Genomic DNA, 24,343 nt, shown 5'->3' with positions numbered 1-24,343 from the left:
TAAAACAGGGTTGCATCGGGTTTAGAGTTTATTTCTTTTGCGATGCAAAATAAGAAAAACTAGGCTAATCTTATTCTTGCGACATTTTAAATTTGTATTGCCAAAGAAATTACAGCTAAATTAAACAATTAAAACAGTACAAAACGAAAATTGTCCAAAGAAACATAATTAAATTAAAAACATGCGTTTCTCTTTGCCTCTCTCGCGCTGGATCTCTTTTTAACAAGTTTATTTAGTCTCCCTCGCTGCGCGCACCGGGTCTCTCTCGAAATTAAACATTTCAGGGTAAAAACACATCATACAGCTGATAATACTGTATATGTCGCTGCGTGTCAGCCATACAAATCACGAAAAAATCATTTAACCTTTAATTGTTGCTTCAAAGACACAGCATGCCTTGTTGAATTCACCTTACAATCACTTCAATTGAAATTTTGTGTGAAAAAAACTTTAAATAGGCTACAATAAATAAACTACAATATTTATAATTTAAGATATGGGGTCTACATTTGGACACAGATTTATCCTTACAATAATTTTGCCTGCTCATCAGGCTGGCTATCCGACACTCTCCATATGAAAGAGGAACATTAACACCTTTGTCCAGCAAGTGTCCCCATCGGAGTCTGAGGCTGACTTAACACAAAGAGAAGTCGCAATTCACACTTAAATCGCTATTCTAGACAGTGTTGATAATGAAGGAATTAAATGATTTAAGTTACATGTAGCCTAGTGATATTTCTGTCATAAAAGTTTATTACTAAATATTTCATTATTTCAATAATTGATGAAATAAAACTGGTTTGGGGCAGCTTTTTCCTAGCAAAACTAAATATAATCTGAAAAAACGCATGTTAATTTGTTGTCATGAACAAAATGTTCAACTCAATATTAAATTCTACAGGGATCTTTGGATCCTTACAAGGCATGCAATTTGTGAAGTAAGTTTTTATTTTATTTTGTATTAGGCTATTCAAATAAATATCGAAACACGGTGCTTCGTGGTAATGCTGCTAAATGAAATAACATTTATAGAATAATTATGAACTTAAATGAAACAATATCGCAACATTTCGACAAATACATTATTTGATCTGTTTTTACATTTTAATTCAGGGCGATTTAGCCTACATTTAATTAGAGCGAAATTTTCACCCTTGTCTTGTCATTTTCTCATTGGGAAGCGCTTACATTGCATGTTTGAGTAGATCCTCTGTACCTCTCATTTTCATATGGATTAGCCTACACAATCAGATAACATTTATTAGCCTAAATATTTAGACATTTAAAGGCTTTAGACATAGCCGATTTCTTATCGTGACTGAGCTGAAGTGGCTTTCGGTTCATTTTTGTGACGCGCAGTTCCCGGAGACAGAGACGACAGATATACTGTTTTTGTCGTTAGCCTAATATGAATACAAGTTTACAGTTTTGAACGATGTAAGCTACTCTACTCTTATCTGTATGACCAAAAAATTACGGGGGGGATTAAAATAATTCAGCAGAAGCAGGGATGTTTAGACCAGAAGGAAATCCTAGTCCCCCCTGGCAAATCCAGGCAAATCACACTTTACTTAAAACCATGTTTTTAAAAACTCTAGGTTGTAGGGAACAGACCTCTCTGCCATGCGCGCGCATGGTTTGGAGCACAATCTGTCTCGCATGCACGCTCGCTCTAGATAGATTACGGGATATTTTAACTAATTTGCGGTATAACTAGTCGATCACGAGTGGCTCAACAGGTAGATCTATAGATGAACTATGTGTTTTAGGAATTTGACCGACCGGGTTGACACTTCAGCGTGAGAAATCGGGGGTGTGGCGTGAGAGCGTGAGATTTGGGTCAATTGCGTGAGTACTCTCACGCTCAATGCGCCATATATACACTCACCGGCCACTTTATTAGGTACACCTGTCCAACTGCTCGTTAACACTTAATTTCTAAGCAGCCAATCACATGGCGGCAACTCAGTGCATTTAGGCATGTAGACATGGTCAAGACAATCTCCTGCAGTTCAAACCGAGCATCAGTATGGGGAAGAAAGTTGATTTGAGTGACTTTGAACGTGGCATGATTGTTGGTGCCAGAAGGGCTGGTCTGAGTATTTCAGAAACTGCTAATCTACTGGGATTTTCACGCACAACCATCTCTAGGGTTTACAGAGAATGGTCCGAAAAAGAAAAAACATCCAGTGAGCGGCAGTTCTGTGGGCGGAAATGCCTTGTTGATGCCAGAGGTCAGAGGAGAATGGCCAGACTGGTTCGAGCTGATAGAAGGGCAACAGTGACTGAAATAACCACTCGTTACAACCGAGGTATGCAGCAAAGCATTTGTGAAGCCACAACACGCACAACCTTGAGGCGGATGGGCTACAACAGCAGAAGACTCCACCGGGTACCACTCATCTCCACTACAAATAGGAAAAAGAGGCTACAATTTGCAAGAGCTCACCAAAATTGAACAGTTGAAGACTGGAAAAATGTTGCCTGGTCTGATGAGTCTCGATTTCTGTTGAGACATTCAGATGTTAGAGTCAGAATTTGGCGTAAACAGAATGAGAACATGGAACCATCATGCCTTGTTACCACTGTGCAGGCTGGTGGTGGTGGTGTAATGGTGTGGGGGATGTTTTCCTGGCACACTTTAGGCCCCTTAGTGCCAATTGGGAATCGTTTAAATGCCACGGCCTACCTGAGCATTGTTTCTGACCATGTCCATCCCTTTATGGCCACCATGTACCCATCCTCTGATGGCTACTTCCACCATGTCACAAAGCTCTAATCATTTCAAATTGGTTTCTTGAACATGACAATGAGTTCACTGTACTAAAATGGCCTCCACAGTCACCAGATCTCAACCCAATAGAGCATCTTTGGGATGTGGTGGAACGGGAGATTCGCATCATGGATGTGCAGCCGACAAATCTGCGGCAACTGTGTGATGCCATCATGTCAATATGGACCAAACTCCCTGAGGAATGCTTCCAGCACCTTGTTGAATCTATGCCACGAAGAATTGAGGCAGTTCTGAAGGCAAAAGGGGGTCCAACCCGTTACTAGCATGGGGTACCTAATAAAGTGGCCGGTGAGTGTATATACTATATATATATATATTTTTTTATACCTATTATTATACAGATGCAAAGTCGTTCTGTATTTTGTTCCTTAGTGTAAAATGGAAATGCATGATAATTGTATTTTATAAATATAAGCAAAAAAAACTGTATGGTGTAACAGAGTTTTAGAGCTAGACAAATCTAAATAAATATAAAATTTACAGCAGACCATGTTTGTGCGGGATTTGAACCCGTGTCATCTTGATGATGAACCCTAAGTTCTACCGCTCGGCTATGAATTTTACAGTTTTAATAGATTATATCTTATCTGTATGACCAACAATTACGGAGTAGGCTATAAATGTTTGTTGTAGGCTTATTTGGAAATTACCATAACTTGTAGTATTTCATCCTTAGGCTACAGACATTAGCCCCACTTACGTTTTGCTAAATGTCCCTTTGCGCCACCTGGCGGTCGTTTCGCGAACGACTTTGAAATGTGACTGGTTTATTTTTACCGCGGTGGATGGCTAAAAATGGTATGTGGATGGCTAAAAGGTGTGACTAAAAATGTGCTTTTGGCTTTCATTTATATTTTGATTGTTTGTATATATATATACACTACCGTTCAAAAGTTTGGGGTCGGTACGATTTTAAATACTTTTAAAAGAATTCTCTTCTGCTAACCATGGCTGCGCTTATTTGATTAAAAATACAACAAAAATCAGTTATAGTATTAAATATTATTCCAGTGTAAATCAGCTGTTTTCTGTGTGAATATATAGTAAAGTGTAATTTATTCCTGTGATCAAAGCTGAATTTTCAGCATCACCAGTGTCAGTGTCTTCAGTGTCAAATGATCCTTCACAAATCAGTATAATATGAGGATTTGATGCTCAAGAAACATTTATTATTATTATCAATGTTAAAACAGTTGTTGGTCTGTCAGTTGTACAGTTTTTTTTTTTTTTAGGATTCTTTGATGAATAGGGTTAGGGTTAGAGTCTTTTGTAACATTATAAATGTCTTTACTGTCACTTTCGATCAAATTAATTATTCCTTGATAAATAAAAGTATTGATTTCTTTCCTCCAAAAAATAAAAATAAAATTCTCACTGACCCCAAACTTTTGAACGGTAGTGTATATATATATATATATATATATATATATGTGTGTGTGTGTGTGTGTGTGTGTATAAATATTTATTTATTTATATATATATATTGTCCTTGCATTCTTTCTTGTGTGACACCCCTGAATGAAAGGCTCATTAGTATGCAGTCTGCTCAGGTGAGAACTGCCTCATTATTCATGAGGGGGTTGGGCCGTTCCGCCCATCCGCATATTGCCTTTGCAAACAAAAAAATGTTTTTCACAATTTAAAACAATCTATTGTTTTATGTGAATGATTAGGCAGAATGATTTTCAGATCAATTCGAAGCAAAAACTCTAGGCGACAACATCCACTAGTCAAAAGTCTTGTGGACAGATATTTAGTATGTTATTTGTGGCCTTATATTAGAAACTTTATTTTTTATTTTTTTCAATAACCACGCATAAACAATATTCTCTCAAAAATACAAACATGTACATACATTTTGCTCACATATTATGGTAGCCCTGTGTGTGCTATATAGAGTGTCATTTCACCTGTGCCATTAATATGTTTATAAGGAACTGAAAAAAGCAGAAATGTCAGAGCATACCAAAACATCTCAAGGACCCCGAAAACACCTCAGACCCCAGAGGGTTAACATGAGGATAAGCATCCCTCCACAAGTCTACCAGATTGTGTCTATTAATTAAAGATTTAAAAACATCTGCTGAACCAGGATGAGGTTCCTCATGGTTTCGATCTAATTTGTGATCTACAGTACAATTGAAATCACCGCCTTTTATAACAAAATTATCCTGAGGACATTTCATCAATTCGTCAGAAAGTTAAGGGGGGCTTAGAGAATACACATATGACCCAGAGGGATGCATATGGAGAACACTGGGGTATCCAGCCGCAGGTGGAATATTTGGTAACACTTTACTTGAAGGGGTGTGCATAAGACTGACATGACACCTTCATAATCATGACATGACACATGTCATGAATGTGAAGGATGTTTTATGTATGTTTATGACAACTGTCATTAAGTGTCATTCACTCAATTATGACATTTTTAATGCAAATATGACATTGTTTGAGATGTCTTTGTTATGACAACTTGACATAAACCAATACATCATAACTGTCAGTGTCATGTGGTTGGTTTTGACATTGGCTGTCATGAGGCCATTATAACTGTGTCATGCATATTTTTCTTGACCTCAACTACAGTGCTACAAATTGAATTTGTCATTAAAATGTTATAATGGCCTCATGACAGCCAATGTCAAAACCAACCACATGACAGTTTAATGTAATGTTAACCCATAAAGCTAAGTGGTTTCTTAAGTTTGATCATTAATCTGCTATGTCATGTTTATGACATATTTATGACAGGTTGTGTTGTCTTAGTAATGTCAAGTTGTCATGACAAAGACACTGACAGGTTATGATGTATTGGTTTATGTCAAGTTGTCATAACAAAGACATCTCAAACAATGTCATAGTTGCATTAAAAATGTCATAAATGAGCGAATGACACTTAATGACAGTTGTCATAAACATGCAGAAAACCTCCTTCATATTCATAACATGTGTCATGTCATGATTATGAAGGTGTCATGTCAGTCTTATGCACACCCCTTCAAGTAAAGTGTTACCGAATATTTCAACCCCAGGGGTGGCAAGGTGGCTTGCCAAGGGAAAGACACATGCTCAGAGAGGCTTACAGTGGAAATACATGTCACAAGTGACGAAGGAAGCGGAACAAATGTCCGCTGGAAGTGTGTTCCCCCCGGAACAATATCAGTGAAACACCGAGCCGGTTCCGCTTGTTGTTGGTTTCCATGACAGTGGCGGCTGATGAGGCAAACGGTATCAGGTGCGGGCGATTGGTGTGAGGATCGGGGATAGGGCTACGGGGCCGAATGAAGCAGTTAAAAGGAAAAGGAAGAGGAAATTGAGGGTGGTACTCCCCCGGGAGAAATCGTTCTTTGGCAGTAGCTTGAATTCGCTGGGATCTTTGGAGAGGGCTGTGAGGATTTGGCTGGATTACGGGTGCAACGGTGATTTGTGTGAATACAAGCTGGAAACGTGAACTGGATGGGAAGTGGGAGAATTGTGGAGACACAGTCAAGACTGGAGAGCACCATCATTCCTGAGAGGAAGCTAAGTAATGAAACATCGGATCTGTGTGAATGCATGCCTTGCACTGAGTTGAATAAGGAATTGTGAAGTGTATTGATTACGAGTGTAACTGTCACTTAAGAGTGTGAACTGAGTCATCATTAAAATCCTGATATCTTCGTCTGAGTGTGAGAGAGTATTGAAGACGCTGTTTTCCATGCTGTGAGAAGTCATCTGCATCTCTTCATCTCCTGAGTGCTGATTCAGTGTAACAGTCGGAGGTGTTACGTTCAGTGGTTGTGTTATGGCAGTGTTGGGGTTTTGTGTGTGTTTTCTCTTTTCCCCCTCTCTGTAACTCTGCAGCTCTACCAGGTGAGAGAGAGAGATGATTGAACGCACCTGCTGCTCGTTATACCGGAGACGCTACACATTGAAAAGAGGCTTCGGAGGACATTCAAACTGAAGCTTGCCTTCCAGAGTGTTGTGACTGTTTCTCACTTGTTGGTCTACTTGCTGTTGTATTGTGTTGTGTTGTATAATCTTAAGACTTCTTATTGTTCACCAGGCTAAGGCTTATTGTAGCCTACTACCACTTCTTTTTGTTTGTTGTTGCTACTTTATTTTCGTATACTAAACGGTCTGGAAGCTGTAGGGAGGTGGGTGCCTATTTTTATTTTTGTAATATCTTTTCTCCTGTTTTTGGCTAGTTAGGGAGTTAGTGTAACTTTCTGTGGTTTATTTGTTTACTTTTGGCAGACTAAAAAGTTTTATTCCCCAACTAGTCAGAGGGTACTTGTGTTTGTTATTTTGGCTTTACCCCCCCTCCTGAGGTAATTCGTTTTTTTTTCCTTTTTGTTTAATTTTGTCAATCATACCTATATATATTATGTTAATAAATTTTGAGCTACAATTTGATGTGTCTGTCGTACGGGGCTGGGAACGGGCTCAGGCACATTTATTTTCTTTTCACTGTCTACTCCCTTTAACCTAGACAAATTTTACATCTGGGACGTAACAGTGAAAATTGGGGGCTCGTCCGGGATCTATCTATCTATATAGATAGAACTAAAGATTAATCCGCTATTGTGTTTTTTTTTGTTTTTCTTGACGGGTGGAGTGGTTGTACTCTAAGGGATGGAGTTTGATTTGATTGGGTTTACCCTTGCTCCAACGGTAGAAGTTTTTGATCGTTGTCGTAAGAAAGACTTAGTGTTGATTGCTGAGTTCTATAATATTTCTGTGTCTAAAGACATGACAAAGGCAGTTTTAAAGGATCAGCTGTACAGTGAATTGGCCAGCACTGGTATTTTACCAGCTGATTTGCAGGCTGATGAAGAGGAAGAGGAAGAGAAGGAGGAAGAAGAAAATGTTTTATCTGAAACTAGTGCTACGGCTGTTAAGTCTAGAATGGATCCTTCACTAGAGATTAAATTAAAAGAGCTCGAGTTGGCCATTAAAAAGCAGGAGCATGAGACTCAAGTTGTTCAACTCCGTGCTATTGAAGTAAAGGCTCACAGGGATATCAAACTGCGAAGCTTACAGTTAGAAGCAGAGTCTGAACGCTGTAAGCCTGTGCCGCCTCCACGAGCCAGACCTTCCTCACCTGTTTTAGCTGGTGTTCCAGTGCAGAATAGCACAGTTAATTTTGGTACTGTGAATGATGCTCAGAGTAACTTTGACGTAACGAAGTATATCAGGTTTTCGAGGTACATCAAAAACCGTTAGACAAACATTTGTTGAATTTGCAAGAGAAAAGAGAGCCCTGTTTGAGAAGTGGTGTTTGGCTAGTAAGGTTACCAGTTTTGAACAACTGCAAGAACTCATCTTGCTTGAGGAGTTTAACCCTCTGGGGTCCAAGGTGTTTTTGGGGTCCTTGAGATGTTTTGACATACTCTGACATTTGTGCTTTTTTCAGTTGCTTATAAACATATTACTGGCAAAGGTGTAATTACACTCTATTTAGCACACACAGGGCTACCATAATGTGTTATCAACATGTATGTACATTTTTGTATTTTTGAGAGAATATTGTTTATGCGTGGTTATTGAAAAAACTAAAACTTAAAGTTTCTGAAATAAGGCCACAAAACACATACTAAATATCTGTCCACAAGACTTTTGACTAATGGATGTTGTCGCCTAGAGTTTTTTCTTCAAAATGATCTGAAAATCATCCTGCCTTATCATTCACATAAAACAATAGATTGGTTTAAATTTAAAAATGACACTTTTTGTTTGGAAAGGCAATATGCGCAGGGGTGTGACCTGCTGTGATTCACACCTGAGAAGACAATGGGCCCGCATAATGAGCGCATAATGGGGCTGCATACTAATGACCCTTTCATTCAGGTGTGTCACTGAGCCACAAGAATGCAATGACAATATATATATATATATATATATATATATATATATATATATATATATATATATATATGCCTATATAATACAAAATTGGTTCACAGTTCCAATTATTTATTTATTTTTCAAATTGTGCTTGCAAATTGTATAATATCAAATGTAAAAATTTCTAGTAATTGTGCAGTTAATTATCATACTATTTTTACAGAAAGTTTGGGAATGTATCCCAAATGTCTCACTAATAAAACACAATACAAATAATTTAAAGAGGAGGCTTATATTGAGCTTTTAAGATTTACCTAAGATTTATTTATATGTAGCCTACATATATTTTTGCTATTTTAATAAAAAGGTTACAATTACAACAACAATTAAAATTTTAACTATATTTCAAATGTAATCTTTCTTTGTATTATATACTAAAGTATACATTTTATCATACATTTTTCACAGTTGCGGATTAATTAGTTTGAATATAGCTTACAATCGAACAAACACTATAATAACATCTTAGCAAACAAGCTTATTTGATGTGGCAGTATTTTACAGTAAAAACGACATCTTGTCTTTCATATGTAACATATCGTTTTTATGATTAGGACATATAAATGTTAATTTGCAGTTTAATACGTTGCTTATACAAAAATATTTTATTTCAACATATTTCAGTCGATTTTTACTCATCTCAGTATTGGAATATAGTTAGGTAAAAGCTGTTCATTCATTCCACACAAAAACGCGATTCAAACAGTCTTTTTGTTTACAGACACTATTCCATATCGCGATTAGCACAAAGCACTTGAAAATAAAGAATGTACCTATTTCCTCGGCTGGATCTGTTGCTCCTCCAAATGAAACTACCTGTAGCCTACTTCTGAGGTAATTTTTTCCAGGATTATTATTAAGATAGTACTATTATTCCTCACAGCGTCGTAAATCTGAGTCTCTTTCGGTGGGTTATCCAGCTGATGTGGGCGTGGATCGCCTCAGAGCGTTTGTGTTTGAATAGAGCGCGCGCTCCGTGGGCGTGGTCAAATTAACTTTAATGAGCTGAGACGAGAACGACTATCATCTCTCTCTTTTCGTACAGATTACATAAAATGAGAAATTTTTTTTTTTATATAAATTACTTCATTTAAAAGAAGATAATTCAGGCTTCATGCCTGTGTGCCTGTATACCTGTTTGACTGAGTATTTGCAGAGTTACAGATGATTTTTCGGACGCGTTTCAGAATGGACTTCACTGACAGAGAGAACGCAGAACGCGCATCATGTTTTTTTTCTTTATTAGGCGAAAAGCACAACACTTTGTTTTTATTATGAGGTTCCACAAAAAAAATACAAACTTAACAGGATCGAATGATGTACAACACTTATATGTAAGATCAAAATTAACAGAGTAATTTGAGTCTCTTTTGCACTGATAAGGAAAAAAGTGAGCTGGTATCGCCGGCGAGACCGCCGACCCCAGAGAGTTAAAAATTGTGTTCCTGAGAACATTGCAGTTCATATGAATGAGCAAAAAATAAGTTCACTATCTGAAGCTGCAGTGGTAGCTGATGAGTTTGCACTTACACACAGGTCAGTTTTCCCTTTTGCACGACAGAGTAGACGCCAGAGTTTCGGGAATGACCAGACAGGGAGAATGATGTCACCTGTTCTTCACTCTGAGAAAAGTGAGAGAGAGAAGCCTGTGCTGAAACGCTCTGACCGTAAACGTGTCTGTTTTTATTGCTTAGATCCAGGTCACATAATCAATGACTGCAAAGCATGGAAACAGAAGACTGCTGCTGAAAAATCCAAGAGTGTAGCTTTTGCTCAAACTGGTTCCATCTCCGACAACTGGTTTCCACGGCTCCAGGATTCTGGTTACCAACCTTTCTTATTAAATGGTTATGTGTCTCTTTCAGCTGCCTTTCCTGGTCGACCTGTATCCATTCTACGAGATACGGGGGCAGCGCAATCCTTTATTCTGGCTAACACTTTACCTTTCTCATCCGAAACATATTCTGGTACAGATGTATTAGTTCGTGGGATCGAACTAGGCTGTGTTAAAGTACCATTGCATACGGTCTACGTGAAGTCTGATTTGGTCACAGGTCCCGCGCAGATTGGAGTAAGAGCTGAACTGCCGGTGGAGGGCGTAAGTCTCATCCTTGGGAATGACCTAGCTGGAGGTAGTTTTCCCTAACCCTGTAGTAGTGGATAAGCCTGATGTGTCAGGACAACCAGATGTTGCTGCTGTTTTCCCTGCTGTTTTCCCTGCCTGCGCTGTTACTCGAGCACAAGCTCGAAAGTGGGATGATGTTGTGAACCTCACTAATTCCTTTTTGAACCCTGTGTCAGATGTTGCAGAGTGCACACTGTTCATTAAACCCGAACTATCTTCCGCTGATGAAAATGCTGACCCTGTTTCGGCCTCAACTCCCTTAGAAGCTGGGAAGGAAGGGCTGATTGCTGCTCAAAAGGCTGATCAATCTCTGTCATTCTGTCTAGATGCAGCTGTCACTGTGGAAAGAGCCCCTGGTGGTCCAGTTACTTTCAGTAACGTCCATTCAGTAAACGGGGCGCGGCGATTAGGACGGGGGTTGGCGGACGAGCGCGCTGACCCCCCGAAATTTTTGGGGGGTCGGCCGACGCCGCAGGCCGACCCTCCCCGGGCGCCCGACCCACGCGGGCAGGGTCGGGGTGACCCGACCCCCTCAGGGGCCCGACGGGAGTGACCCGAAGCCCGAGGCCACCCCAAGCAGTTCTGCCTTTGTCCTTGGTGGGGCGCCACACGTGCCCCGTCCCACTAACCCATTATTTGTCCGATTGACCACTAGAGTGACCAGACCACCCCCCACCCCCCACCCCCCCCCCCCCCCCCCCATCCCACGAACCCATTTTTTGTCCAATAACCCACTGTATTTACCAAACGTCCCGGGACCACCCCCCCCCCCCACTCCCGGGCCACGCCCCCATCCCACGAACCCATTATTTGTCCAATAACCCACTGTATTTACCAAACGTCCCGGGACCACCCCCCCCCCCCCACTCCCGGGCCACGCCCCCATCCCACGAACCCATTATTTGTCCAATAACCCACTGTATTTACCAAACGTCCCGGGACCACCCCCCCCCCACTCCCGGGCCACGCCCCCATCCCACGAACCCATTATTTGTCCAATAACCAACTGTATTTACCAAATCTCCCGGGACCACCCCCACCCCACTCCCGGGCCACGCCCCCATCCCACGAACCCATTATTTGTCCAATAACCACTATATGGCGCAAACTTCCCGTTGACCCCCCCACCCACCCCCCACCCCACCCCCAATCCCACGGACCCACTTTTTGTCCAATAACCCACTATATTGGGCAAACTTCCCGCTGTCCACAAAGCCACTTTTTGTCCAATAACCCACTATTTTTGAAAAGTACTAACCCCGCCCTTCATGCAAAATGCTGCAATCGGACACAATCCCACCCTCCATAGGCCCGAACTTTGAACGGCTATAACTCGGCGACCAAGCCACCTAGAGGCACCAAACTCGGGTCAGAGTAAGGTCCCCAGGGGCCCTTTCCAACACGCCCTAGCCCGCGCTTCTAGCTCCCCCACGGTCTGAGATACGGGGCCCAACAGGAAAGGGTGCACTTCAGAAGGAAGGGTCCCAGAGGCTCCCAGAGGCTCCACCCCAAAGGACGATCCGCTGGGACTCGTCATTTCCGAGATATTGACCGTTTTGTCCAAAAGACCCTTATGTATAAGTGGGTGTATCTTGGGGCTGGAGCCGAGTTGGAGCTCCAATCTCCGGGTGTGAGGAGGGCCCATTGGGTCCCTTCAGACCCCACCGTCCCCAGCTTCTAGGTCCTTCCGGTTCCGAGATACGGCAACTTCCTGTGCAGCTTTGACCGGGTTTATCTCGGGAACCAAGCCGAGTTTGGACTCCAATCTCCGGGTGCTGGGAGGGCCCTTGGGTCCCCTTCAGACCCCACCGTCCCCAGCTCCTAGGTCCTTCCGGTTCCGAGATACGGCCACTTCCTTTCCAGCTTTGACCGGGTTTATCTCGGGAACCAAGCCGAGTTTGGGCTCCAAACTCTTGGTGTGGGGAGGGCCCATGGGTCCCCTTCAGACCCCACCGTCCCCAGCTCCTAGGTCCTTCTGGTTCCGAGATACGGCCACTTCCTTTCCAGTTTTGACCGGGTGTATCTCGGGAACCAAGCCGACTTGGAGCTCCAAACTCTGGGTGTGTAAAGGTACCCATGGGCCCCCCAGGATCCCAGAGTATGGAGCCCAAAGTCGGCTTGGTTCCTGAGTTATGCCCGGTCAAAAAGTGCTAAGAACTAAGCCGGGTAGAGCAACTGTCCGCGAAGCCTATATTTGGTACAATGGAATAAATGCTACGTGGGATCATCCCAAGAATCCACTATTTGTCCAATAACCCACTATTTTTGTAAAATACTAACCCCGCCCTTCATTCAACAAGCTGCAATCGGACAGAATCCCACGTGCCATCGATTGAATGGGGATTCAGAGAGTTTCTCTGATAGACATTTGAATTAAAGTTGCTGTCATGATGAAAACCATTTTACTGCACTCAGGGGCCTCCCCTGAGTCCGTAGCACCAAGTCCCATCCCATAATTCCACTGACCGCGAAACCACTATTTTTACAATGGAACAAATGCTACGTGGGATCTGACAGTTTCTCTGATAGGCAATTTTTGAAAAGTTCCATTCTTGATAAAAACTATTTTACTGCACTCAGGGGCCTCCCCTGAGTCCATAGCACCAAGTCCCATCCCATAATTCCACTGACCACGAACCCACTTTTTTTTACTATTGAAAAAATGCTACGTGGGATGTCCATAGCTCTGGTCAGGAAGGGTCTAGAGCCTCCATTTTTGCACTCAGGTCTAAGTCCCATCACCCTCTAACAGAATCCAGAGTTTCAAAAAGATTGGAGAAACTCAAAATCTCGACCCAAAAAAACGACCCCTGTCGGTTTTTTCGGGTCGGAAAAAAAGGTTTCTCCAATCTTCTTGAAACTCTGGATTCTGTTAGAGGGTGATGGGACTTAGACCTGAGTGCAAAAATGGAGGCTCTAGACCCTTCCTGACCAGAGCTATGGACATACCACGTAGCATTTATTACATTATAAAAAACTGTGGGTTCGTGGTCAGTGGAATTATGGGATGGGACTTGGTGCTGCGGACTCAGGGGAGGCCCCTGAGTGCAGTAAAATAGTTTTTATCATGATTTGGAACTGTCATTAAAATGTGTTTCACAGAAAATGTTTCCCATCCCACGTAGCATTTATCAAAGTACCAAAACGTGGTTTCGAGGACAAACATTTTCTGTGAAACACATTTTAATGAAAGTTCCAAATCATGATAAAAACTATTTTACTGCACTCAGGGGCCTCCCCTGAGTCCGCAGCACCAAGTCCCATCCCATAATTCCACTGACCACGAACCCACTTTTTTTTACTATTGAAAAAATGCTACGTGGGATGTCCATAGCTCTGGTCAGGAAGGGTCTAGAGCCTCCATTTTTGCACTCAGGTCTAAGTCCCATCACCCTCTAACAGAATCCAGAGTTTCAAAAAGATTGGAGAAACTCAAAATCTCGACCCAAAAAAACCGACAGTGGTACCCCTAGCATTTATCACAGTACCAAAACGTGGTTTCAAGGACACCCATTTTAATGCAAACTAAACACTGAAATGACTTGAAAATTAGTGAGATGTGTTCAGTGGAGTGTGCTTAGTACAGTAGAGGTGGTTGGGCCTGAAAAAGTAGTTTTTAATCATCTGGAAGTCCCGTTGGAGACATGGGTGACAGCCATATAACCACTGAACGTATGGGAATGTTTGTTTTTCTCGAATATCTCAAAAACCACACGGCGAAAAATTTCAAACTCGGGTCGTCTGTAGGCCTCGAGGAGCCCTATCCAATGAGCCCACCCCCGTCCCCGAGGGCCTCGGGGCCTGGGAGTTACGTCCGGTCAAAGTCGCAGCTTTGTCGGCTTATATCTCGAGAACCCCTGGCTCAATGTTCCCCAAACTCTAATAGATTGTAGTGCTGGACGGGCCCTTTCGAATGAGCCCACCCCCGAGGTCCAACTCGCCCGGGTCCCCGAGTTATAGCCGTTCAAAGTCGTGGGCCCCAGCGAACGGCGAACCACTAGGGGGCGTCCCCGCGGCCCGCCACCGCCCTGGTTCGAGTCGGGGCCCCCGTGGGACCTCCTCACCCGAATTTGAGCTCTCTGGGTCTTCGCGTTCCCGAGATATGAGCGATTTTGTTCCCGAGATCGTGACGTCATCAGCGGGCGCCATTTTAGAACGCGCCCGACGGTTTTCGGCTAATATCTCCGCGAAAACACGGCCAAAATTCATAATTTTTTTATCAATCTTTTCAGCTCAACTAGACGGTTCCAAAGAGCCCAGCCACGGCCGGATCTGTTGCGTTTTCGCTTAGATAAATGTGTATTTCCATCTCCATCTCTGGCCCCCGGGGGCCCACGGGGCCGTGGGTGGTCTCAAAGTAAAGGTCTCGTCCCCCTCTAAACGAGATACAATTTTGGTGTCCGTAGGACCCAGTGGGACATCACAAAAAAATAAAACGTCGCTGCTCACATCAGTCACCAAGCACAATCAAAGGCCTCATCACAAACGGGGGTCGGGAAACGCTTAGAAAGCGGCTAGGGCCCTCAAACTCGGGGGCCCCACTCAGGGACGGGAGACGACGGAACTCGCCGAGTTTCGGGCCCCTGCGACCTTCCGTCTCCTTACGGGAGCGCGTTCCGTCGGTTTGACCTTTTTGACCCCGTGACGTGTTTTTCACCCTTTCGACCGCCGAACGAGGCCCCAGGGCCACCAAACTTTTAGGGCCGCACCAGGGGGCCGTGGCGAGAAGTAAAATGGCGCCCCCTAGTCGATCGGACGTTTCTAAGCGGCGTCCGCGAAACCGTTGTGGTGATTCATTAAATGGGCGAGTGGGATTTTCATGGAAAGGTCCCAGGGGCCCCAAATTCGGCACGGTGACCCCTGGGCCCGCCCCGAGCGACGTACCGAAAGCACCGGGCCCTCGAGTAAAGGCAAATATATTTTAGCCTCCATGCAAAATCTCTCCCTCGAGGCTGTTTCACTCTCACACTGAAAGAGCCTTTCAGGCCTTTAAATGATTTGATGGCGGGGGAGGGGCGATTTTTTGCAAAGGCCCTCGAGTTCCAGGATTCGGGGCCCCGCGTCAGGGGCCCCTGGAGAGTCGGAATCCAAAGTCCCGGGGTGCCACGACCCTCCGTCTGCGTACAGGGGCCGTCCCACGGGCCATTTGCAGGCATGTCGGTTTTGGCCACTTTTTCGGCATTTCGGCCCTTGAACGAGGCCCCGGGGCCACCAAACTTTTCCGGGGCATCCCACAGAGTCTCGCCAAACACGTTTCATTAAAATATTTCGAAAGCCTAGCTTAAAAACCACTTTGCCCGCGAAGAAACCATTTTTCCCGCCAAAAAGTGGTTTCAAGGGCACTCGTTTTCATGCAAACCAAACACCGAAATAACTTAAAAATTAGTGTGATGTGTTCAGTGGAGTGTGCTTGGTACAGTAGAGGTGGTTTAATAAAAAAAAATAAAAAAAAATCTCCAGTCACCATCCACATTTTTCAGTCACCATCCACAATGAATGGGCTCGTAACGAACGGGGCCTAAGAAACGCTTAGAAAGCGGCCAGGGCCCCCAAACTCTGGGGCCCCGCTCGAGGTCACCAGACGACGGAGCTCGCCGAGTTTCGGGGTCCTGCGACCTTCCGTGTCCGTGTGGCAGCTCGTTTCTTTGGTTTGACCTTTTCGACTCCTGTCAGTTTCAAAATGTGCTTTTTTCACACTTTTTCGACGTTTCGACCCCTGAACGAGGGCCCAGGGCCACCAAACTTTTCCGCCCGCACCAGGGGGCCGTGGGAAGACGGAAAACGTCGCCCCCTAGTCGATCGGCCATTGCGAAGCGGTGTCCACGAAACCACAGTGGCAAAATACATTCATTCAATGGGCGAGTGGGATTTTTTCAGAAACGTCCCAGGGGCCCCAAATTCGGCAAGCTGACCCCTTGGCCCTCCCCGACCGATGTACCCAAAGCAGGGGGCGCTAGAGCAGAGTGAAATTTTTCTCAGCCTCTGTGCAGAAATCCTCTCTCAGGGCTGTTTCCCTCTCAGACTGAAAAGGCCCTTTCAGGTTTTTAATTTTTTTTCGGGGGAGGGGCGATTTTTTCTAAAGGCCCTAGGGCCCCACGCTTCGGGGCCCCGCGTCAGGGGCCCCTGGAGAGTCGGAATCTGAAGTATCGGGGTACCACGACCCTGCGTCTCCGTACGGGGGCCGTCCCACGGGCCATTTAACGGCGCAACGGGTTCGCGGACGAGTGTCCCTTTTTCGACCTTTCGGCCCCTGAACGAGGCCCTAGGGCCACCAAGCTTTCCCGCCCGCACCGGTGGGACGTGGCGAGTCGGAAAACGGCGCCCCCTAGTCGGTCGGCCCTTCCGAAGCGGCGTCCGCGAAACCACTGCGGCGAATACATTCATTCAATGGGTGAGTGGGATTTTGATAGAAATGTCCCAGGGGCCCCAAACTCTGCACGGTGGCCCCTGGGCCCGCCCTGAGCGACATGCCAAAGGCGCAAGGCTCTAGACCGAAGGCAACACTTTCCCGCCCTTTTAACACTAATCTCGGCCTTGTGTGTCTCTCACTCATGCACCCTCAGAGCCTTTTGAGCGAAAGTTGGTTATAAGTGGCAAACTTTTTTTAGGAAGGTCCCAGATTTTCAAGCTTCGGGGCCGTGAGTCGGGGGCCCCTGGAGGGTCAGAATCTCAAATCTCAATGCGCCACGACCCTGCGTCTCCGTGGGGGGGCCGTCCCACGGGCCATTTAACGGCGCAACGGGTTCGCGGACGAGCGTCCCTTTTTCGACCTTTCGGCCCCTGAACGAGGCCCCAGGGCCACCAAGCTTTCCCGCCCGCACCGGGGGGCCGTGGCGAGTCGGAAAACGGCGCCCCCTAGTCGGTCGGCCCTTCCGAAGCGGCGTCCGCGAAACCACTGTGCAAAATACATTCATTTTATGGGCGAGTGGGATATTTTTCTAAATGTCCCCGGGGCCCCAAATTCGGCATGCTGACCCCTGGGCCCGCCCCGAGCGACGTGCCAAAAGCACCGGGCCCTTGAGCGAAGGCAAAACATTTTCAGAAGCTAACCCTAATTCTGACGCTAACCCTAATGCGCGGCCCCTTTTCTGACCTTTCGGCCCCTGAACGAGGCCCTAGGGCCACCAAGCTTTCCCGCCCGCACCAGGAGGCCGTGGCGAGTCGGAAAACGGCGCCCCCTAGTCGGTCGGCCCTTCCGAAGCGGCGTCCGCGAAACCACTGCGGCGAATACATTCATTCAATGGGCGAGTGGGATTTTGATAGAAATGTCCCAGGGGCCCCAAACTCTGCACGGTGAACCCTGGGCCCGCCCCGAGCGACATACCAAAAGGGCCCGGGCCTAGGGCCTGAGAAAGTATTTTTTATCAGCTTTGATCCATCTCTCTGTCTGCCATTGAGGTCAATGGCAGACACTCAGAAACAGGCCCGTTTTCAGCCGTACACTCCTCCGGACTTTAAACGCTTGGCAAGCGGCTAGGGCCCTCAAACTCGGGGGCCCGACTCGGGGCCACCAGACGACGGAACTCGCCGAGTTTCGGGCTCCCGCGACCTTCCGTCTCCGTACGGTCGCGCGTTCCGTTGGTTTGACCTTTTTGACCCTTGTAACGTGTTTTTCACACTTTTTTGACCTTTCGACCACTGAACGAGGCCCCAGGGCCACCAAACTTCTCCGCCCGCACCAGGGGGCCGTGGCGAGTCGGAAAACGGCGCCCCCTAGTCCGTCGGCCCTTTCGAAGCGTCGTCCGAGAAACCACTGTGGCAAAATACATTCATTCAATGGGCGAGTGGGATTTTTTTCGAAATGTCCCCGGGGCCCCAAATTCGGCACGCTGACCCCTTGGCCCTCCCTGACCGACATACCAAAAGCAGGGGGCGCTAGAGCAAAGTCAAATTTTTCTAAAGGCCCTAGAGATCCGCGCTTCGGGGCCCCGCGTCAGGGGCCCCTGGAGGGCCAGAATCTCAAATCTCAACGTCCCACGACCCTGCGTCCCCGTTTGGCACTTTTGGTCAATTTAGTGGATTATTGGACAAAAAGTGGGTCCGTGGGACGGGGGCGTGGCCTGGGAGTGGGTGGGGGGGGTCAACGGGAAGTTTGCGCCATATAGTGGGTTATTGGACAAAAAGTGGGTTCGTGGGACGGGGGCGTGGCCTGGGAGTGGGTGGGGGGGGTCAACGGGAAGTTTGCGCCATATAGTGGGTTATTGGACAAATAATGGGTCCGTGGGACGGGGGGGGGGGGGTGGGGGGGGGGGTGGGGGGGGCATTTGCCCAATACAGTGGGTTATTGGACAAATAATGGGTCCGTGGGACGGGGGGTGGGGGGGGGTGGGGGGGCATTTGCCCAATACAGTGGGTTATTGGACAAATAATGGGTTAGTGGGATGGGGGGGGGGGGGGGGGTTGGGGGGGTTGGGGGGGGGGGGGTCATGGGGCAATATGCTCTCTATCGCCCACTAGAGGTGTCCGAAAACCAACAGTTCCGTGGCAAGTAAGTAAGAATCCGTGAATAGGGGGGTTATTAATAAAGGCCCACTCTCTACCAAGTCTGTGGGCAATTGTCATCCAAATTCACCCTACGATCCCTCGCGCCCATAGCGCGCCAATTGGCAGCTTGTTAACATGGGCGTTTTTCCACGAACCAACGTTTTGGACTAACTATTGGGAGGATGGTATTCTCATGAGACGCTGGCGACCTCAACAGAATGGGGATGTGTTAGCGGTACATCAACTTGTCCTACCTTCTGCCTACCGCTCTCAGGTCCTGAAGCTGGCACATGAGCACCCTCTGTCTGGTCATCTTGGTATCACTAAAACATATAAACGCATCCTAAAGTACATCTTCTGGCCCGGAATGAGGAACAGTGTTGTGAAGTACTGTCGAACTTGCCATGAATGTCAAATTTCGGGTAAGCCTAACCAGACTGTTCCCTCTGCTCCTCTTCGTCCCATCCCAGTAATGAGTGAGCCATTTGAACGCTTGATTTTGGATTGTGTTGTACCCTTGCCTAAGTCAAAATCTGGACACCAGTATATCTTGACTTTGATGTGTGTTGCCACACGATTCCCAGAGGCAATTCCCTTGCGTTCTCTGAAAGCTAATGTAATAGTCAAAGAGATCATCAAGTTCTGTTCAACGTTTGGTTTACCGAAGATCATTCAAACTGATCAGGGCTCTAACTTCACCTCAAAGCTGTTTGCTCAGGTTCTGAGAGAGTTAAAAGTTTCTCACCAAATGTCTAGCGCATATCACCCAGAGTCACAAGGGGCATTAGAACGATTCCACCAGACTCTTAAGTCTATGCTTCGTACATACTGTGTGAGTACTGGTAAAGACTGGGTGGAAGGTTTGCCTTTGCTGCTGTTTGCTGTTAGAGAAACTGTACAAGAGTCATTAGGTTTTAGTCCGTCCGAACTAGTGTTTGGTCACACCGTTCGTGGACCGCTAAAGCTTCTTCGTGAAGAACTCATGTCAAAAACTCCACAGGCTACCAACCTCTTGGATTACGTCAGTAGTTTCCGTGAACGACTGCATAGAGTGTGTGACATTGCTAAAGCTCATCTCTCGAGTACCCAATCCAAAATGAAGACACGGTTTGATAAGAAGACTACCAAGCGTAGTTTCGAGCCTGGTGATCAAGTGCTTGTCTTACTTCCTGTTCCTTCCTCGGCACTACATGCTAGGTTTGCTGGGCCCTACAGTGTTGAGAAAAAGTTGAGTGAGACTGACTATGTAATTACTACTCCAGATCGTAGGAAAAAGAGTAGAGTTTGCCACATTAACATGTTAAAGTCTTATGTAGGTAAGTGTGGGGCAGTAACTAAATCTGATAGGGAAGATGTGCCTGTCAAGCCTGCTGTGGTGTTGCCGGTTGCGTTTTGCTCTTCTGTTGATGATGCGGATGTGGGTGAATTACCTGTTGAACGTTTTCAAAATTCAACGGTGCTGAGCCAACTTGATGACTACTTGCCTCAGGATCAAAAAGAAGCTATCAAGCAGTTGTTTAATAAGTACCCCATGCTCTTTTCAGATGTTCCTGGTAGAACCTCTATGGCCGAACATGACATAGATGTAGGTAACAGCTCCCCCATAAAGCAGCACCCGTACCGTGTTAATCCAAAGAAACGTGAAGTGATGAGGAGGGAAGTGGAGTATCTTTTAAAACATGGTCTTGCCACACCTAGCCATAGTCCTTGGAGTTCTCCTTGTTTGTTAGTGCCTAAACAAGACTCGACTTTTCGTTTCTGTACCGATTATCGCAAGATAAATAGTGTGACAAAACCAGATTCCTTTCCTGGGCGGCAGTGGCTCAGTGGTTCATGTGGGTTGTCTACAAACCGGAAGGTTGGTGGTTCAATCCTCGGTTCCACCTGACCAAGTGTCGAGGTGTCCATGAGCAAGACACCTAACCCCAGCTGCTCCCGACGAGCTGGATGGCGCCTTGCATGGCTGCCGTCGCCCGTCGGTGTATGAATGAGTGTGTGAATGGGTGAATGTGAGGCAAATGTAAAGCGCTTTGGTGGCCATTGGGTCTGTGAAAGCGCTATATAAATGCAGTCCATTTACCATTTACCATTTCCTCTGCCTAGGATGGAGGACTGTGTTGACCGGATTGGTAGTGCACACTTTGTGACGAAGCTTGACCTACTGAAAGGTTATTGGCAAGTGCCATTAACTGCCCGTGCATCTGAGATCTCTGCCTTTGTGACCCCTGACAACCTGCTGCAATACTCTGTTATGGCCTTCGGGATGCGCAATGCTCCTGCAACATTCCAAAGGTTGATGCAACGAGTGTTGTCAGGAATTCCTCACTGCGAAGTATACTTAGATGATGTTGTAGTTTACTCCCACACTTGGGAAGAACATCTAAGTACCCCTGGTAAAGTTTTCAATGCATTAGCTAGTGCATCACTGACCCTTAACCTGCTTAAATGTGAGTTTGCCAAAGCAGTTGTTACCTATTTAGGTAAAAAGGTAGGCCAGGGTCAAGTAAAACCAGTGGTTTTAAAAGTAGCAGCTATTCTAGACTTTCCTCCTCCCCTCAATAAGAGGGAATTGCGGCGTTTTCTCGGAATGGTAGGATACTATCGGAGCTTCTGTTAGAATTTCGCTACAGTGGTGACTCCTTTGACTGATCTGCTTAGTACTGCCAAGAAGTTTTTTTGGTCCGCTGAATGTGAGTCTGCTTTTGATGCTGCTAAAGATCTTTTGAGTAGTGCTCCTGTACTCTCTGCTCCCTGTTTCACTCTCCCGTTTAAGCTGCAGGTAGATGCTAGTTACTCAGGTGCTGGGGCGGTGTTACTGCAGGAGGATACTTATGGCATTGAGCATCCTGTGAGTTACTTCTCTAAAAAGTTCACCAACACACAGCAACGGTATAGTACTATTGAGAAGGAGGCCCTAGCTTTGGTGTTAGCTTTACAGCACTTCGAAATTTATCTTGGTGGTAGTCATTCCGTCACTGTCTATACAGACCATAATCCTCTTGTATTTCTAGATCGAATGCGGAATTCGAATCAACGCCTGATGAGATGGTCACTGGTTATTCAAGAATACAACTTGAATATCCAGTATTGTAAAGGTTCTGAAAATACTGTAGCTGATGCCCTTTCAAGAGTAAATTCTCTAGAGTGAAAAAAAATCTATATTTGTGATTTATTTTCAAGACATGGGTTGATGTCTGAAAACTTATGGGTGGGGGTGTTACGTTCAGTGGTTGTGTTATGGCAGTGTTGGGGTTTTGTGTGTGTTTTCTCTTTTCCCCCTCTCTGTAACTCTGCAGCTCTACCAGGTGAGAGAGAGAGATGATTGAACGCACCTGCTGCTCGTTATACCGGAGACGCTACACATTGAAAAGAGGCTTCGGAGGACATTCAAACTGAAGCTTGCCTTCCAGAGTGTTGTGACTGTTTCTCACTTGTTGGTCTACTTGCTGTTGTATTGTGTTGTGTTGTATAATCTTAAGACTTCTTATTGTTCACCAGGCTAAGGCTTATTGTAGCCTACTACCACTTCTTTTTGTTTGTTGTTGCTACTTTATTTTCGTATACCAAACGGTCTGGAAGCTGTAGGGAGGTGGGTGCCTTAGTGTAACTTTCTGTGGTTTATTTGTTTACTTTTGGCAGACTAAAAAGTTTTATTCCCCAACTAGTCAGAGGGTACTTGTGTTTGTTATTTTGGCTTTACCCCCCCTCCTGAGGTAATTAGTTTTTTTTTTCCTTTTTATTTAATTTTGTCAATCATACCTATATATATTATGTTAATAAATTTTGAGCTACAATTTGATGTGTCTGTCGTACGGGGCTGGGAACGGGCTCAGGCACATTTATTTTCTTTTCACTGTCTACTCCCTTTAACCTAGACAAATTTTACATCTGGGACGTAACAGAGGATTGATCATTGGGTGAGTGCTGGCCTTATTGCACTGAGAGTGAGAGTGGATATGCAGTGCCTGAATTGAAGTGTCACACAGTATTGGATTTGACGTGGAGTTGCAGTGTGTGGATGTATATGTATATTTAACTGCCAGTATTCTTCAGTTCATATTCTTGCCCAGTGTTTGGTGAACAAAGCCTCAGTGTTGAATGTGCATGTCCCGCTCGGGCTATAAGCCTCCGCTTCGATACTGAAGAGAAGTGTGCTTGCCCCGTATAACTTGTCCTGTCTTTTCAAATAGAAGATTCTTCTGCTACTGTCTTCTTGTGTGATGCCCGTCTGAAGGAGGGATCCACCCTAGCCTCAGCACTGTCCGCTTAGAGCCACACAATCCAGCCGTAAGCTCGATTCTCCATCTTATAGAGGAGTGTGCCTGCACCTGTATAAATTGCTCTGTCTGTTTAAATAGATGATTCTTCTGCTACTGTCTTCTTGTGTGATGCCTGTCTGAAGGAGGGATCCACCCTAGCCTCAGCACTGTCCGCTTAGAGCCACACAATCCAGCCGTAAGCTCGATTCTCCATCTTATAGAGGAGTGTGCCTGCACCTGTATGAATTGCTCTGTCTGTTTAAATAGATGATTCTTCTGCTACTGTCTTCTTGTGTGATGCCTGTCTGAAGGAGGGACACACCCTGGCCTCAGCGCTGTCTGCTTGGAGCCACACAGTCTAGCCGTAAGCTCGATTCTCCATCTTACAGAGGCGTGTGCTTGCACCTGTATAAATTGCTCTGTCTGTTTAAATAGATGATTCCTCTGTTACTGCCTTCTCGTGTGATGCCTGTCTGAAGCAGAGGCCTGCCCTGGCCACATTGTGTCAGTACAGCCATCCGCTCCAGCCGTAAGTCCTTGCCCCATTGTAAAGGGAAGTGAGCTTGTAAAAAAACTGTTTCTGTCTTTGGAATAGAGGATACCTCTGCTAACGACTGAACCCCGCCGAAGGAGAAAGAGACACGAGGGACCCCGCACCTGCTGTCCAGCGACGACACGGGAGTGCGCCCTGCCTTGAGGAGATATACGTACCCATCTACCCACCTGTCCTCCAGTGAGGCTCCTCCGCCCTGCTTGTCCTTTGGAGAGGTAGACGTACCTGCCACTCAC

The sequence above is a fragment of the Rhinichthys klamathensis genome, unplaced genomic scaffold (assembly GCF_029890125.1).
Source record: "Rhinichthys klamathensis goyatoka isolate OS25496 unplaced genomic scaffold, OSU_Roscu_1.1 h1tg000011l_1, whole genome shotgun sequence".
Taxonomy (NCBI): Eukaryota; Metazoa; Chordata; class Actinopteri; order Cypriniformes; family Leuciscidae; genus Rhinichthys; species Rhinichthys klamathensis.
The sequence above is the reverse complement of the archived record's forward strand: the minus strand, read 5'-3'. Positions refer to the sequence as shown.